We start from the raw sequence: 20,284 nt of genomic DNA on the forward strand, positions 1-20,284 counted from the left end.
TAATCTCTTTTGTAGCATTAAGACATTAGTTCTTCAATTTCTAAGTATTAATCCTTCATACAGGATATTGCATGAAAGCATGACAACCCTCTAACATATTGCTCACCAAAGTATTACATCTTGAGTGATTATAAACCTATATTTGCTCCAAAACCGTGGTATAATCTTCGTTAAGTGCTTGAATTCCTCCTCATTCACTTTCTAGATTTCAAGCATGACCTTTTTCTCATAAATTGACATAACTAGCAGTAGGAGCCTTCCACATCAGTTCCTTCAGCTTAATGTCCGTAAACTTCTTCCTTAAGTTATTGTATTAATGCCTAGAAATGTAAATACTCAAGAGTTAAAGGTTAAAAGTGAAAATAAATTAAAAAGCCAAGGAACTTAATCAAAATTAAACCAACATGCAACTCTAAACTAGAATGCATAATGACATAAATTGTTAATAGAAATTATAATTAACTCAGACTATCAAATTAACTTCCGAAAATATTATTGGGTCAAATAGTATATTCATTCAAGTGTCACTTCGGGTATTAGGAAGAAAGTAGAATTTGAATATTAATATAAATAGAGATAGTTAGTTTTAGTTTTCTACACAATAATAAAATCTAGTCTTTTGAATGGATTGGAGATTTGTGTAGTTATGTGTTTAGGAATGGTTTTCTGTTTTTCCATTAAAAAATATTTTGTTTAGAGGGTTTCCTATTTTTCCATTCAAAAATAGTTTATTGAGAGAATTTGTAATTTTTTCGTCCAAAAATTGTAATTGAGAGATGATTTATAGTTTTTCCGTTCAAAAATTATAATTGAAAGAGAGTTTTTAATTTTTCCGTTCAAAAATTGCAGTTTGAAAAGGTTTTGCAATTTTCTCCTTAAGAATTGCAATTGTATGGTGGAGGATTTGTAATTTTGTCCTTGTAAAAATTACAAGTTGAATTATGATTTTATGAGTTTTTTGTTTGAATTTTTGCTTCACGGTATGCTTTCGCGTGCGTTAAGTTATTTATTTATTTGTTATTTTTCCAACAAATGTTACCACTACGCCAAATAAGGGAAAAGAGGGCGCTTTTTTTGGCCTATAACAGCGCTTTAAAGCGCCCTCTAATCTGGCGCTGGCATAGGTAAAGACAGCGCTTTTTTTCCTAGTGAAAGCGCTGTCTAAAGTGGCTCTTTAAGACCTTTAAGGGCCACTTTAGAGGGCGCTTTTTCAAAAAAGCGCCCTCTAAAGTGGAAACATTTAAGGGGTTTAGAGGGCGCTTTTACTGGAAAGCGCCCTCTAAAGTGGAAACTTTTAAGGGTTTAGAGGGCGCTTTCCAGTAGAAGCGCCCTCTAAACCCTTAAATGTTTCCACTTTAGAGGGCGCTTTCCAGTAAAAGCGCCCTCTAAAGTGGGTGGTTATTTAAATTTTTTTTTTTAAAAAGCGCTATATTTTTATTTTATTTTAGACAACCTGTATATTGAAGCAGTACACCCAAAACTATATAATTTGAAGCCCTTTTTCACACATTGCATTCAACAAGCCTTATATACAACAATCCATACATATACAACAATCCACTGATATATAATCGTTTAACTTCTAAAGATTCTATATACAACCAATTCATAACTTAAAAAGAAATAAAACTAAGTAGCAAAAGCATCTCTGAGATGTATGTTTTTTTTGGTAGCAGCAGTCTTCTTAGCAACAACCTCTTTTTGTTCAATATCAATAGCATGAACCTAAAATATCATAAAATTAGTTAGGTGATGTATAAGATCAAGAATTAACATTTTCTATGCATAAATATCATATAATTGTGTTTATACCTTTTTCTTTTTATGCAACTGACTCGATTTGCTGCGTAATCCCCTTATATTTTTGGTCCCTTATCTTTTGAAGATAGAATTGATATATGTTTAGATGGACATGTTCCATTGTCGTAGAGGGATACTTTCAAATATCCAGCATCATCATCTACGCGAATGAAGCTTGACGACAATAGAGCATCTCCATCTAAACAAATATCAATTGATACTTCCGAGCATCCCTTGCCCCTTGCACGAATGATTGACTTCATAATAGCCATTTTACCTGTAAAAAAGAAAACAATTAAAATCAGATGACAAATGTAAAAACAATTAAAATCATAAATATCATATAATTGTGTTTATACCTTTTTCTTTTTATGCAACTGACTCGATTTGCTGCGTAATCCCCTTATATTTTTGGTCCCTTATCTTTTGAAGATAGAATTGATATATGTTTAGATGGACATGTTCCATTGTCGTAGAGGGATACTTTCAAATATCCAGCATCATCATCTACGCGAATGAGGCTTGACGACAATAGAGCATCTCCATGTAAACAAATATCAATTGATACTTCCGAGCATCCCTTGCCCCTTGCACGAATGATTGACTTCATAATAGCCATTTTACCTGTAAAAAAGAAAACAATTAAAATCAGATGACAAATGTAAAAACAATTAAAATCATAAATATCATATAATTGTGTTTATACCTTTTTCTTTTTATGCAACTGACTCGATTTGCTGCGTAATCCCCTTATATTTTTTGTCCCTTATCTTTTGAAGATAGAATTGATATATGTTTAGATGGACATGTTCCATTGTCGTAGAGGGATACTTTCAAATATCCAGCATCATCATCTACGCGAATGAGGCTTGACGACAATAGAGCATCTCCATCTAAACAAATATCAATTGATACTTCCGAGCATCCCTTGCCCCTTGCACGAATGATTGACTTCATAATAGCCATTTTACCTGTAAAAAAGAAAACAATTAAAATCAGATGACAAATGTAAAAACAATTAAAATCATAAAAGTCATTTTACCTGTAATAAAGAAAACAATTAAAATAAACAAAAAACAATTTCAGAAGAGTTCAAACACATTCGGACCTAGGTTTCTAATGATCCTGGTGTTGACACAAAATCATATGTTCATAGGTCGTATAACCCTAACTACTGGGTAATGTAGTCCCATTGCATGCGCTATCATGGTCACTAAAAACCAACCGTCAATAACATAAAACAGGTCGAAAACAAATGTAGTCCCATTGCATGCGCTATCATGTTCATAGGTCGTATAACCCTAATAAACCCAAACTATTTAAATGACTATGAATATTGAAACTTTACAGGTCGAAACAAACGTAGCATAGACAACAATAACATAAAACAGAAATTGGGCAAAGCTAAAACAAAGCAATAACATAAAACAGAAATTGGGCAAAGCGTGTACCTTTGATTGGTAGAAGGAGGAAACGCGCAGTAATAATATAGATCTAACAGAGGTGGAAGGAAAACGCCTTAGAACCCTAACGTGAAAAAGAACGAAAATATATAATAGATAGTGAAATAACAAAACGCGCAGTATTTTATAATTTTAATGTTTACTAAAGGGGACATTAGAGGGCGCTTGTGGAAAAAAAGCGCCCTCTAAAGGGGGCCTAAGAGGGCGCTTATGGAAGCGCTCTCTAAGGCTTTCCAGAAGCGCTTTATAAGCTGGAAATGCACATGGACTTATAACAGCGCTTTATACAAAGCGCCCTCTAAGGGTAACCTTAGAGGGCGCTTTACAAAAAGCGCCCTCTAAGGGTAACCTTAGAGGGCGCTTTATAAAAAGCGCCATGTATTGTTGTCCCTTTATCTCCTCCTTATTTTTTCGCTTCACCTTAGAGGGCGCTTTATTACAAAAGCGCCCTCTAAAGTGCGCTGTCTATTGCTCCTTATTTTTCGCTTCACTTTAGAGAGCGCTTTTGTAATAAAGCGCCCTCTAAGGTGCGCTGTCTATTCCAGTTTCTGGCGTAGTGTACATTTTATTGATCACTAATGAATGTGTAAGTCATGCATAATCTTACACCACCATGGTCACTTATCAATAATTCTAGAAACCAACTCAAGGAGTGCTTGGTTTCATATTCTACAACAACAAATACAGTTGACAACATTTGATCATTTAAGTCTCTTCCAATTACCGCAAGTATTTACCCTTCATAATAACCTTTCAAAAAATAGCCATCCAAACATATTATGTGACTTCACTTGAAAAAAAAATGTTTCTATAAGCTTTAAAATATATATACATTCAATAAACGCTTTGGATATTCAATGTTTTCCTCACCACCTTAAAATGCATGCTTGACTTGTCACTTTCATAGTTCACCTATTCTACAACACTATATAGAGAGAGAATAAATAACGTTAAAATAAATAAATAGAGAATAAATATTTAAATGAAAAAGAGGGGTTTGAAAAAATATAATGGTAGTCCGAATAAAAATGTGTAGATTACCATAAACAATTTGTAAAGATTTTTTTTATCTTTATTATAAAATTATTTAATATTAAGATGCATTAATTAATATTTTTGTTATTGGGCCAAATAGATGTAATATCCACATTATATGATTAAACCAATTACATAGTTTAATCATACTTTTTCCGTTTAAAAATTATAATTGAGAGAGTTTTTAATTTTTCCATTAAAAAATTGCAGTTTGTAACAGTCCGTATAATATATATCTAGAATAATATCATACAAGTGTTGTTATTTGGTATTGACACAATCATAAGTACCTATTGGCATCATTATATACACATGTCCTAAATAAAACATTAATGATACATGTCATACGATAAAGCCTAAAAATAAAAATCTAAGAACTATGTGCAATATCTTCATTGCACACAACTCCACAGCGGAAGATCACGATCATCACCGTCTCATGAAACATTAGTAGATAGCTTTTCTTGAGTTCAACCTGCAAGGAATACCTGAAAAATAACAACAATAATGAAATGCAATAATAATCTCAGTGAGTTCTCCTATCCTATGGGTCCACTCGGCTCTACAGGGTTTTCTAATCAAATCCTAACTCAAGTTTTCACCTTCCGTTATCGGTGCATCATTCGCACCTTGTAACTAGGACTTGAGTATCTAAGGGATATTCGTAATGTATGGAAACATGTCATTGAGTGCATCCACTCAACGAATCACTACTCGGATGCACAGAATATCAATCCCCAAGCGGACTTACGTCTAAGTCAGGCCTGGTTCATGCATGCTCATATGATTCGACTTTCGTCGTGGATATCAGATCCTCTAGGAGTTTCAAACTCATTTCAAGCGACTGTCACCCGTATGAGACTCTAACCCACTTAGGGTATCTTTCACCGTATGTGACTCTACCCCACTTAGGTGTCCATCTTTCCCCCCACGTTCGCCGTAGTTGGGGCTCAAACCCAATTGAGACACGAATCATTGGTGCCACATCCCCACTTACCGCTTTACCTAAGCCTTTGAAGTGGTATGTGCACCCTCAAAACTAATTCCGAATACATGATTAATCCATAATAACAAATAGGACTTTCGGGGCAACGCTCCTCACCAAAATAGGACTTTTGGAACAAAAGTTCCTCACCAAAATATCAAACAAATGTCATGATATCATATCAATTCTCATGGCATCATAACATGATCCATTCTCATACATAAATCACCCATGTTCCATATAAAGCATATTGATTCGCTTACCAAGTGAATACTTGTCCACGATACACACCTAGGTACCATTGTGTCCAAGCATCGTTGTATACTCATTTCCATAACCTAGATTATCTTTCTAAGTTATTAATCAAGTTATTAATCAAGTTATTCTCATAGGTTTCCTCACTTATCTTTGTAAGGTTTTTAATCATGTTAATTCACATTCAACATAACAACAATGTTTAACATTCCTCATAATATAATTCATAGCATTTATAAATCACATAATATATTATAACATGGATTAAGAATAATAATCTTTTACGTTATCTTTCTAACGCAACCGTCCGTGTCCAAAACGGAGTTACAACACTCAAATAATTTAACAATCTAACTCAATCAAGAAATATAGGTTAACATTTGCTCCTTGTACAATATTCAGCAGCAAGAGCTTAACATAGTGGTAAGGCTTGATTGATCAAGGAATTAATTTATCATATTTTAATTTATCAAGGAATTAATTCATGTCAATTGATTGATCGAATGAATCAATCGATTGATTGGAATAATTCTCACAAAAATTTCACAAAACCAAGTCCCTAAAAATTTCTAACTTCTTCAAAAACATAAAGTTCAATCAGTCGATCCTTGCCAAGGACCAATCGATTGGTTCCTAATAAATTTCACTTCTTCACAACAGAAAGTTCATCCAATCGATTGTACCAAAAAACCAATCAATTGGTTCTTCAATTTTCTTCACAAATTCATCTTCTAAACACTCCCTTTTCCAATTTCAACCACTCAAATCCATACAAAAACATTCACCATCATGAATCCATACCAAAACACATAACAATCATACAACATAATATAACATCAAGAACATCATGAAGCAACATCAACATGTTATTATCAATAACCACAATATCATACACATCCTAATTCCCTTCATGAAATTCTTCCCCTCCCCAAGTCTAAATCTATATAAGAAATCACCTTGGACACATGGAGATGGTGAAGATGGTGAAATAGAGATGAAGTTGGGGATGATGATGATAAAGATGAGATGATGATGGTGAAGCTAGTGAAGAGTGGGATAATGTCCTTTGAGGACCGCACGCCTAATGTGAAAGCTAACTCATTGCCTGCTCATGGTAATCCCTTTGTTAATATGGTAGATGGATATCCAGGAACTTTCTGAGTATTTGATGTGCTACGTATTCATCGATCTTTGATGGAAATGCACAAGACCCTGTGCACTATTAGTGATTGTGAGCATGACCATTCCAGTTATGCAATCTGCAGTGTGAACCCCCGTGGGTGTTCGATTGTCAAGAGAGATATCCAAAAGTTGATGGATGAGAATGTAATCCAGATTCAACAGTCAAAGGATATAGATGATATCAACGTGATAATGTCAGTGTTTAAGACCCCTTAGCGGGTGGTAATTTAGTTCGATAGCAGCAACAGTAACAACATCAACAGATCAGTATCGCTGTTAGTGATACGGTTAGCGGGTCCAGTCTCGTATGCATCCGATAGAGCTGTTCCATATCAATATAATGCGACAATGATAGAGAATGGTCAAGAGGTCTCGTTGCCTACGACTAATTCTGTTGTGAATATTGCCGATATAACGAAGGTGACCCGTAGTGGTCGTGTGTTTGGTCCCGTTTTCTCTAAGGGTGTAGAGGATGTTGCTAAGAAGGTTGAAGTGCCTATAGCAAATCCGGTTAGTGCTCTAAAGTGTCAGTCTGGTGAATCCAGTAGTTTGAAGCCTAATGACGATGATGAGGTACTTCGTTTAATTAATAAGAGTGAATTCAATATGGTTTAGCGGGTGCTCCAAACTCCCTCCAAGATTTCATTGTTGTCTCTGCTCATGAATTCAAAAGCGCACAGAGAAGCATTGAAAAAGGTATTTGAGCAAGCTTATGTAGAGCATGATGTAATAGTGGATCAGTTTGATCATATTGTGGCTAACATCACTTCCTGCAACAACTTGAGCTTTTGTGATGAAGAACTTCCCGAGGAAGGCAAAAATCACAACCTGGAATTACATATATCGATGAATTGTAAGGAGTACGCGTTGTCCAATATATTGGTTGATACCGGCTCATCTTTGAATGTACTCCCGAAGTCAACTCTGTCCAGATTATCATATCAAGGAGATCTGATGAGATACAGTGGCGTGATCGTCAAATCTTTTGATAGTTCTCGCAAGACTGTTGTTGGTGAGGTGGACCTTTCAGTAAATATAGGTCCGAGTGATTTCCAAATTACTTTAAAGGTAATAGATATCCACCCGACCTATAGCTACTTGTTATGAAGGTCATGGATACATGAGGCAGGAGCTGTGACATCCATTGTGCATCATAAGTTGAAATTCGTGAAGAATGGCAAGCTCGTCATCGTGGGTGGAGAGAAAGATTTGTTGGTAAGCCATTTGTCGTCTTTCTCATATGTTGAAGTTGAGGATGAGATTGGAACTCCGTTTCAAGCTCTACCTATTGCTGGAGAAAAAAGAGTTGGGGAACATATGTCCTCTTGTAAAGACGCTAAGAAGATTGTTGAAGATGGTAGTTCAGATCAGTGAGGCCAGATGGTATAGGTCGCCGAGAACAAGAACAGAGCCAATTTAGGATTCCAGCAAGGGTCATCCGTGAGCAAAGATGAAGATGTGCGAACTAGTTTCCGTAGCGGAGGGTTCATCCATGGCAATGCACAACACTCAACTGTAGTGATTGAGGATGATGAAGACGAAGATTGCACCAATTTTGTGACGCATGGAAAAAGTTGCAACAATTGGATCGTTGTCGATATTCCTGTTATTGTTCATCGCTCTAAGTAATTGCTTTATTGTATTTGAAAATCCTTCTCCTATGCCTAAGGGAGAAGTGAACATTGTTAGGCATCTTTCAATTTGATCATTAATAAAATGCAATTCTATTCATCCACATCCATGATGTTTTACTTTTACTTTTTGCTTTTCTGAAAATGGTAATCAGAAAAAACATGAATAAATTAATAATAATTGTCCATCTGCATAATATTTGAATTCCCTGTGTTTGAGGCTATGTTTGAGGCTGAAAAAACATGAATAATAAAATGCAATTAATAATACTTTTTGCTATTCATCCACATCCTACTCCTTCTCCGAACTTTGAATTCCCTGTGTTTGAGGCTGAGGAAGAAGGTGATGAAGAAGTGTCTGATGAATTATTTCGCCTACTTGAGCACGAGGAAAAAGCCATTCAATCGTTCGAAGAGCAGATTGAATTAGGCAACTTGGGTTCCGAAGATGATGTGAGGGAAGTAAAGATTGGATCTCGACTGTGTCTAGAGGTTAAGAAGGGGTTGATTGATCTTCTTCGAGAGTATTCAGATGTGTTTGCTTGGTCCTATCAAGACATGCCTGGTTTGGATTCTGAGATTGTGGAGCATGGATCCTTTAACCTTGTTTGACCTATGATAAATCTCTTGTTTGACCTATGACAAATCTCCAAAAATAATACTTTTAAATCTCCAAAAATAATTCTTTTAAATCTCCAAAAATAATACTTTTAAATCTCCAAAAATAATGGAATTTTTTCTCCAAGGTCCTTTAATCTTGTTTGATCTATGTCAAATCTCCTGGCCATTTATTTGGTGTTTTGAAGAGATTTTAGGTTTTTGATCAAACATATTATAATTTAATGCATTTTAATTTGATTTTTAATTTGTTTTATTGTGAATAAATCGTGTTGAGCTATTTTTATTGACTTGTGAAGTTTGACTATTATGTTTGGACCTTGGTCAAGGTTGATTTGACTTTTGTTGGATTAAAACCATTAGATTTAGAGGATTGATGAAATGTATATTTCATATCCCAAAATAAATGAATGATTTTAATTTGATAATAGTCCTCCCATGACCAATTTGTTTTTGTCTCATCCCCCCTCCCTCTTCATCTTCAATCCCTTTATATCCCATATATTCCATTGACCTATGATATCTCTATGTCCTATGGCTAATTGGTTCATAAACCAATACTAGTATGGATGAGATTAGGTCCACCCTTTTTCCATTTTCTTTTTAAGTGTGGTATGTTTTAAGAGTATGGTTCATTATACCATATCTCTAACATGCATTAACACTAAAATTTCTATTGCCCGACCTCAGATAGTTGTGACTTCTACATAAGTCCAATTACGATTGCTTAACATAGCGCTACATTTTGACCCAAAAGCATAGCATTCTAGTAAATGAGATTGTAATTCTCCCCCCTTTCATGGTATTGTGTGGAAACTTGGCCTTTTTTCCTTCCTTTGGAAGATTTCTTGGTTCAAGGATCCATGCTTGTGAATAGAGGGTTGAGTGTTCTTCAAAGAATAACTTAAACAATTGAAAACCAAAAGCAAAACTAACATCGAATCAACTAACTTTTGGACTAACTTTTAAATTCAAGTCATTTACCTTATGTACTTTAAATTCAAGCCATTTTACCATTTTATCATTATTCATTATCATTTAACTTTTTTATTTTTAATGTCATTTTCACTTTGCTCACTTGAGCCATACATTTTGAATATATTGTGATTGTATATACTTGTCAGTGTATTTTATTTGTGTTTGTGGCCTTAGGACCTTAATGTACATAATAACAACAAAAAACCCTTAAACAAATGTTTGTGTCGACTGTTGGATTTGATATGAAACTTTGGACTTAGAATTAGGCAACATTCCCTATGCAAAAGGACTTGGTCAATGCCAAATTTTCTGAAGCCAAGCCATTGAGATCCCTTTTTGAGTTCATCTTCTACATGATGCAAATGTTACTTTGAACCTATGTCTAATGCCTTATTCTGAGTCATTCACGGAGTATGTCATATGATACATGGGATCTTAAGAAGAAGACTATGGAGTTGCTAGCTTGGATGTGGCTATCTTTATTTGATGCCTTTGCTCTTCATCTTGCTATTTGTGTATTGATATTGCTTGATTTCAAAGTCCAAAGGAAAATTGAGTTTCTATATGACATTCTTGTCTATTGGATTGCATCCCATTGGTCAGATCTTTTCAACTTCTAACTTTTAAATTCTTTCTTAGGATTAGTCTCTTCATCTCCTCCCACTTCTTAAATTTCTAATCTCTCCCCCCTTTTTAAAAATATTTTTTGCTTGTGATTTCTAAACTTAGACTTTATTGCAAATTAGAAACTTTGGCCTTATGCTATTGCATTTTTAAACTCTTTTCTTAAACCAAACTTGTAAATGAATCTAACCATATTGTATTACAATTTCAAAAGACAAAAGGAACTAACACTCATTCAAACTCTTTTAGGCCTTTGGTTCCTTTCTTAAACTTAAATTTTTGTTAAAAGCAATTCACTCAGTTTGAAATTGATACCACGAACTACGAGATTTTGATCCCTCATTTTATGTTGGTATGTAGGCACAAGTCCGAAGGTCTTGTAAAACACAAAAATAGAATTAATAAATTCTTTTCTCATCTCCACATTCTATTTATTGCAAACATCTTTTATGCCGAAATACATACACACATAAGAAAGGGCTCCCTAGGAGTGCCTAGGACACTTCGAGTGTTGACACCTTCCCTTTGTGTAACCCTCAGGCATTTTATTAGTTTTGATTTGAAAACTTCTTATCATTGGATTTTGTTCGTACTTTTCCCTTTTCCTTTGGAAAAAATATAAGTGGGGGGTGACTTTGGTTTAGTTGATGTTAAGTTTATCCATAGCTTAATGGTCATGAATTTACCGCTACATACGGGTATTAGGAAGAAAATACAGTCTTTTGGATGTATTGGAGATTTGTGTCGTTATGTGTTTAGAGAGGGTTTTCTATTTTTCTGTTAAAAAATATTTTCTTTAGAGGGTTTCCTATTTTTCCATTCAAAAATAGTTTATTGAGAGGGTTTGCAATTTTCCGTCCAAAAATTGTAATCAATAGATAATTTACAATTTTTCCGTTCAAAAATTGTAATTGAGATAGTTTTTAATTTTTCCATTCAAATATTGTAATCGAGAGAGTTTTTAATTTTTTAGTTTAAAAATTACAATTGGGAGGGTTTGCAATTTTCTACATAAAATTAAATGGTGATTTTATGAATTTTTTTTGCTTCTTTTTCTTTTTTCAGAGAAGGCTTCCGCGTGCGTAAAGTTATCCTCAATAAACTTTAAAATATTTATATTCCTTAAAATGCTTGACTTGTAACTTTCATAGTTGACCTAACAATTCATGAGCACATGATTTCTTTTTATATAATTCTTTCCTATTTCTGTGCTCCCTTCTTCTACATAGTTTCCTTTCCTTAATTCAGCGTTCCATTCTTCTACATTGGGTCTACAACACTATATCTATTTTTTTATCTTCATTATAAAATTATTTGATATTAAGATGCATTAATTAATATTTTTGTTATTGGGCCAAATAGATACAATAATCCATTACATAGTTTCAAACCCTAACTATAAATTCAACGGCGCTACTGATGCTAGTATTCAACGGCGCTACTGCTAATATCAACTCAACCTGAATCAATGGCAGCTACCATGAGTTTGATTTAAATACTCGTATTCATTTGCACTATTTCTTTAGATATGATTCCACATCTACTAAATTTCACTTAATCTTGTTATATATTATGCAGCTTCATCCTAACTGTTGAAGATGAAGTTTATTAATTCAGCAAAAATCTCTACAATGCAATTTGATTGGTCTAGTTTTTTATTCTTCAATCGTGATTTCCTTGATTAAAAGGTGAGTCATACTTTGTATTTTCAAAATGATTGATCACATGTCAGAGTTATATTTTTCAGCAACGATTCTTGTTTTTATTAAGATTTTGAAATTTGTGTTATGTGAATTTGTTGTGGTGAAGTGTTTGTTAGTTGTTTCATTAGTTCTGTTTGATGAGATAATAAAATATATGCTTGCTAGATATGTTTGGTCTCTTCATTATGTAGTTTACAAGATTTGATTGAATATATTTTGTTGGATTCTTGCAATTTTGATAGATTTGAGCTTATGAAACTTAATGTCTTATAGTTGGATTCATGGATATTGATCAATCCATTAACAAAAAACCTTTTTTTCTATGATTTTTTTTGTTTACGAATATACTTACATTTTGTTTTTTATTTGACAAAAAATTACAGTAAGAGTTTGTGAGTTTGAAGGGTAGATCCAGAAGGATAATGTCGTAACAACTGTCACCGACAGCAGCATTTTTGACACACACTTAGGAGATGGTAGATAATTCTGTTACCGATGATCTTATTTGTTGGGGTGTAACATGCTAAGTTTTCAAGAGATTTAGTTCCGAAGTATTTACCAATGATGTCATTTGTTGGAGATTTGCTAGAGATTTACTTCCTAAATATTTCAAGCACAACTATATACACAACATGAAGAAGACAGTCTTTTTTTTAATAAGAACACAAATGATATCTACAACAATAGGAAAACAACATTTGTTTGATAGAAACATATTAAATTTATTTATACAACTGTAGGAAGAATTATTTCAATGTTTTTTTAATTCACATGTATTTTAAGTTCGCATTTTGAGTTCATGTTATGTACAACAAAAGAAAGACAACATTTGTGTGATAGGAATAAAGATGATATACACAAAATGAAAAAGACAATATTTTATTTTTAGGCTTTATTTCATTTTTGACAATTTTGTTCTAATTAAAAACCCTAAAAGTCAAATATTTAGATTCACTGAATAAAATCAAAAAAATATATTAGGTTAGAATCCATTTACATTAATTATTTATTTTATTTTATTGTTGATTCAGCTTTTAATGTTATGATTAAATGTTTTAACCTAAACTTGATATAAATAGAAGAAACATTATTTTCATTTTTACCTTCACTTAAATTATTTTAAAATTATAACTTCTACTTTTTTAATATTTATATTTAATTTCCAAATTTTTTATTAATTTTTTAAATAATTATCATATTATTCATTTTTCATGTATTTTAGTCTAGAAATAAAGAAAAATCAACATAAAAAAAAGTAAAAATAAAAATCCTTTTATTATTAACTTTATTACACTATGATTATTATTATTTACTAAAATTATAAAAATTAATTTCATTTAATCATTTTGTTGTTACATTTTACATAAGCCATTAATCCATCCAAATTCATTTGCTTGACACCTAAGAAATAAATAAAATAAATCCATTGTTTTTTCACTTTTTATTCAAAATCTATAAAATAAAATAAAAAAATATTGTGATTATTGTAGAAAAATCAAAAAGTCAAAAGGGCTAATTTTAATTTTTATTAATTAATTTCTTTTATGCTTTATTTCATTTTTGACAAATTTATTTTAATAAAAAACAATAAAACTCAAATATTTTGATTCATTGCATAAAATCAAAAAAATTATTAGGTTAGAATCCATTTACATTAATTATTAATTTTATTTTATTGTTGATTTAGCTTTTAATGTGATAATTAAATATTTTGACTTAAACTTGATATAAATAGAACATTTTCACATACTGAATTTTCCCTTATTTAAGAGTTTTTCTTTTTTCTTTTTAGGTTTTTACCTTCAGTTAAATTATTTTAAAATTAAAAATTATACTTTTTTAATTTTTAATTTTAATTTTTGAATATTTTTATAAAATTTTAAAATAGTTATTATAGTATTCATTTTTCATGTATTTTAGTCTAAAAATAAAGGAAAATCAATATAAAAAAAATCAAATCCTTTTATTATTACCTTTACTACACTACTATTATTATTATTCAATAAAATTCTGAAAAAAAATTCATTTAATCATTTTGCTGTTACATTTTACATAAGCCATGATTCCATCGAAATTCATTTACTTGGCCCCTAAGAAACAAATGAAATACATCTGAATTTAAAGAAAAAGAGTGGAATAATTCTTGCTATAGTTGTATAAACAATTTGTATTTCTATCAAACAAATGTTGTCTTTTTATTTTTGTATATATCATTTGTGTTCTTATCAAATAAAATATTATGGTATGTTGTTTATATCGTCTTTATTTATAGTTGTGTAGCAAACTCAACATGTTCTAAAGAAGTAGTTAAAAAGCATATTACCAGTACTTAAATCAAACTCAGCATAGTGTCGTCATGAATTGGTATTAAAAGATGATGCTACGTGAATATATACACAGGGTTTGTCTAGCTAGGGTTTGAAATTATGTAATGATGGGTTTATAAATATCAATCGGGTTTCTGTATCTTTGGCTTAATGCATATTTTGAAGATAAGGAGAATTGTATATTTGCAGCGAAGTGAAAATTATGCAAACCTGTCATGAAGGAGCTATGACATTAGAATATGAGGTTTTATTTAAGAATGGTAGAAGTGTAATGAAATGGCAATGCATGTTTTGGCCTCTTCTCGTATTCTTCTTTCATGAGTTTATGTTATCAAACTAGCGTATAATTTTTTTTATTATGGATGATTTTATGTGGTCTAGATTTGTAAATGATTTTTGTAATACTTTTAAACCCATTGAATACAATGATCCTACTCCTTCTCTGAACTTTGAATTCCCTGTAGATGAGGCTGAGGAAGAAGGTGATGAAGAAGTGTCTGATGAATTATTTCATCTACTTGAGCACGAGGAAAAAGCCATTCAGCCGTTCGAAGAGCAGATTGAATTAGGCAACTTGGGTTCCGAGGATGATGTGAAGGAAGTCAAGATTGGGTCTCGACTGTGTCCAGAGGTTAAGAAGGGGTTGATTGATCTTCTTCGAGAGTATTCAGATGTGTTTGCTTGGTCCTATCAAGACATGCCTGGTTTGGATTCTGAGATTGTGGAGCATAGATCCTTTAACCTTGTTTGACCTATGACAAATCTCTTGTTTGACCCATGACAAATATCCAAAAATAAAACTTTTAAATCTCCAAAAATAATTCTTTTAAATCTCCAAAAATAATACTTTTAAATCTCCAAAAATAATTCTTTTAAATCTCCAAAAATAATACTTTTAAATCTCCAAAAATAATGGAATTTTTTCTCCAAGGTCCTTTCATCTTGTTTGATCTATGTCAAAAATCTCTTGGCCATTTATTTGGTGTTTTGAAGAGATTTTAGGTTTTTGATCAAACATATTATAATTTAATGCATTTTAATTTTATTTTTAATTTGTTTTTATTGTGAATAAATCGTGTTGAGCTATTTTTATTGACTTGTTAAGTTTGACTATTGTGTTTGGGCCTTGGTCAAGGTTGATTTGACTTTTGTTGGATTAAAACCATTGGATTTAGGGGATTGATGAAATGTATATTTCATATCCCAAAATGAATGAATGATTTTAATTTGATAAAAGTCCTCCCATGACCAATTTGTGTTTGTCTCATCCCCCTCCCTCTTCATCTTCAATCCCTTTATATTCCATTTATTCCATTGACCTATGATATCTCTATGTCCTAAGGCTAATTGGTTCATGAATCAATACCAGTATGGATGAGATTAGGTCCACCCTTTTGCCATATTCTTTTTAAGTGTGGTATGTTTTAGGAGTATGGTACATTATACCATATCTCTAACATGCATTAACACTAAAATTTCTATTACCCGACCTCAGATAGTTGTGACTTCTACATAAGTCCAATTACGATTGCTTAACATATCGCTAAATTTTGACCCAAAAGCATAGCATTCTAGTAAGTGAGATTGTAAGTCTCCCCCCTTTCATGGTATTGTATGGAAACTTTGCCTTTTTTCCTTCCTTTGGAAAATGTTTTGGTTCAAGGATCCATGCTTGTGAATAGAGGGTTAAGTGTTCTCCAAAGAATAACTTAAACAATTGAAAACCAAAAGCAAAACTAACATCTAATAAACTAACATTTGGACTAACTTTTAAATTCAAGTCATTTACCTTATGTACTTTAAATTCAAGCCATTTTACCATTTTGTCATTATTCATTATCATTTAACCTTTTTATTTTTGATGTCATTTTCACTTTGCTCACTTGAGCCATATATTGTGAATATATTGTGATTGTATATACTTGTCTGTGTATTTTATTTGTGTTTGTTGCCTTAGGACCTTAATGTACATAATAACAACAAAAAACCCTTAAAAAGTGTTTGTGTGGACTGTTGGATTGGATCTGAGACTTTGGACTTAGAATTAGGCAACATTCCCTATGCAAAAGGACTTGGTCAATACCAGATTTTCTGAAGCCAAGCCAATGTGAATTGAACTTTGATCTGATGCAAGTATTGAGATCTCTTTTTGAGTTCATCTGCTACATGATGCAAATGTTACTTTGAACCTGTGTCTAATGACTTATTCTGAGTAATTCAAGAAGTATGTCATCTGATACATGGGAGCTTAAGAAGAAGACTATGGAGTTGCTAGCTTGGATGTGGCTATCTTTATTTGATGCCTTTACTCTTCATCTTGCTATTTTTGTATTGATATTGCTTGATTTCAAAGTCCAAAGGAAAATTGGGTTTCTATATGACATTCTTGTCTATTGGATTGTATTCCATTGGTCAGATCTTTTCAACTCTTAACTTTTAAATTCTTGCTTAGGATTAGTCTCTTCATCTCCTTCCACTTCTTAAATTTCAAATCTCTCCCCCCTTTTTAAAAATATTTTTGGCTCGTGATTTCTAAACTTAGACTTTATTGCAAATTAGAAACTTTGGCCTTATGCCATTGCATTTTAAAACTCTTTTCTTAAACCAAACTTGTAAATGAATCTAACCATATTGACTTACAATTTCAAAAGACAAAAAGAACTAACACTCATTCAAACTCTTTTAGGCCTTTGGTTCCTTTCCTAAACCTAAATTTTTGTTAAAAGCAATTAACTCACTTTGAAATTTATACCACGAACTAAGAGATTTTGGTCCCTCATTTTATGATGGTACGTAGGCACAAGTTCGAAGGTCTTGTCAAACACAAAAATCTAATTAATAAATTCTTTTCTCATCTCCACATTCTATTTATTGCAAATATCTTTTATGCCGAAACACATACACACATAAGAAAGGGCTCCCTAGGAGTGCCTAGGATACTTTGGGTGCTAACACCTTCCCTCTGTGTAACCCTCTTACATGTAATCTCTGGCATTTTATTAGTTTTGATTTGAAAACTTCTTATCTTGGAATTTTGTTCGTACTTTTCCCTTTTCCTTTGGAAACCATGAAAGTGGGATGGTGACTCTGGTTTAGTTTACGTTAAGTTTATCCATAGCTTAATGGTCATGAATTTACCGCTACATACGGGTATTAGGAAGAAAATACAGTCATTTGGATGTATTGGAGATTTGTGTCGTTATGTGTTTAGAGAGGGTTTTCTATTTTTCCGTTAAAAAATATTTTATTTAGAGGGTTTCCTATTTTTCCATTCAAAAATAGTTTATTGAGAGGGTTTGCAATTTTTCCGTCCAAAAATTATAATCGATAGATAATTTACAATTTTTCCGTTCAAAAATTATAATTGAGATAGCTTTTAATTTTTCCATTCAAAAATTGTAATCGGGAGAGTTTTTAATTTTATAGTTTAAAAATTACAATTGGAAGGGTTTGCAATTTTCTCTAAAATTAAATGATGATTTTAGGATTTTTTTTTTGCTTCTTTTTCTTTTTTCAGAGAAGGTTACCGCGTGCGTAAAATTATCCTCAATAAACTTTAAAGAAAATATATATATATATTCTTTAAAAGTGTGAGCTGAATAAACTCTTAGGATATTCAATGTTATCCTCACCACCTTAAAATGCTTGACTTGTCACTTTCATAGTAGACCTAACAATTCATGAGCACATGATTTCTTTTTATATAACTTTTTCCTATTTCTTTGCTCCCTTCTTCTAGATAGTTTCCTTTCCTTAATTCATCATTCCATTCTTCTACATTGGGTCTACAACATATATATATATATATATATATATATATATATATATATATATATATATATATATATATATATATATATATATATATATATATATATATATATATATATAACATAAATAAATAATAGAGAATAAATATTTAAATGATAAAGAGGGGTTTGAAAATATATAATGGTAGTACGAATAAAAATGTGTAGATTACCATAAACAATTTGTAAAGATTTTTTTTATCTTCATTATAAAATTATTTGATATTAAGATGCATTAATTAATATTTTTGATATTGGGCCAAATAGATACAATAATCCATTACATAGTTTCAAACCCTAACTATAAATTCAACGACGCTACTGATGCTAATATTCAACGGCGCTACTGCTAATATCAACTCAACCTGAATCAATGGCAACTACCGTGAGTTTGATTTAAATACTCGTATTTCATTTGCACTATTTCTTTAGATATGATTCCACATCTACTAAATTTCACTTAATCTTGTTATAAATTATGCAGCTTCATCCTAACCGTTGAAGATGAAGTTTATTAATTCAACAAAAATCTCTACAATGCAATTTGATTGGTCTAGTTTTTTATTCTTCAATCGTGATTTCCTTGATTAAAAGGTGAGTCATAGTTTGTATTTTCAAAATGATTGATCGCATGTCAGAGTTATATTTTTCAGCGACGATTCTTGTTTTTATTAAGATTTTGAAATTTGTGTTATGTGAATTTGTTGTTGTGAAGTGTTTGTTAGTTGTCTCATTAGTTCTGTTTGATGAGATAATAAAATATATGCTTGCTAGATATGTTTGGTCTCTTCATTATGTAGTTTACAAGATTTGATTGAATATATTTTGTTGGATTCTTGCAATTTTGATAGATTTGAGCTTATGAAACTTAATGTCTTATAGTTGGATTCATGGATATTGATCAATCCATTAACAAGAAACCTTTTTTTCTATGATTTTTTTTTCTGTTTACGAATATACTTACATTTTGTTTTTTATTTAACAAAAAATTACAGTAAGAGTTTGTGAGTTTGAAGGGTAGATCCAGAAGGATAATGTCGTAACAACTATCATCGACAGCGGTATTTTTGACACACACTTATGAGATGGTAGATGATTTTGTTACCGATGATCTTATTTGTTGGGGTATAACATGCAAGGTTTTCAAGAGATTTACTTCCGAAGTATTTACCAATGATGTCATTTGTTGGAGATTTGCTAGAGATTTACATCCTAAATATTTCAAGCACAACTATATACACAACATGAAGAAGGGAGTCATTTTTTTTGATAAGAACACAGATGATATCTACAACAATAGGAAAACAACATTTGTTTGATAGAAACATATTATATTTATTTATACAACTGTAGGAAGAATTATTTCAATGTTTTTTTAATTCACATGTATTTTAAGTTCGCATTTTGAGTTCATGTTATGTACAGCAAAAGAAAGACAACATTTGTGTGATAGGAATAAAGATGATATACACGAAAAAAAAGACAATATTTTATATTTATGCTTTATTTCATTTTTGACAATTTTCTTCTAATTAAAAACCCTAAAAGTCAAATATTTAGATTCATTGAATAAAATCAAAAATATATATTAGGTTAGAATCCATTTACATTAATTATTTATTTTATTTTATTGTTGATTCAACTTTTAATGTTATGATTAAATGTTTTAACCTAAACTTGATATAAATAGAAGAAACATTTTCACATATTGATTTTTTTCCTATTTTTAGAGTTTTTCTTTTTGTTATGTTTTTACCTTCACGTAAATTATTTTAAAATTATAACTTCCACTTTTTTAATATTTATATTTAATTTCCAATATTTTTTTAAACTTTTTAAATAATTATCATATTATTCATTTTTCATGTATTTTA

This window comes from Lathyrus oleraceus, chromosome 7 (assembly GCF_024323335.1).
Source record: "Lathyrus oleraceus cultivar Zhongwan6 chromosome 7, CAAS_Psat_ZW6_1.0, whole genome shotgun sequence".
NCBI classification, from domain to species: domain Eukaryota; kingdom Viridiplantae; phylum Streptophyta; class Magnoliopsida; order Fabales; family Fabaceae; genus Lathyrus; species Lathyrus oleraceus.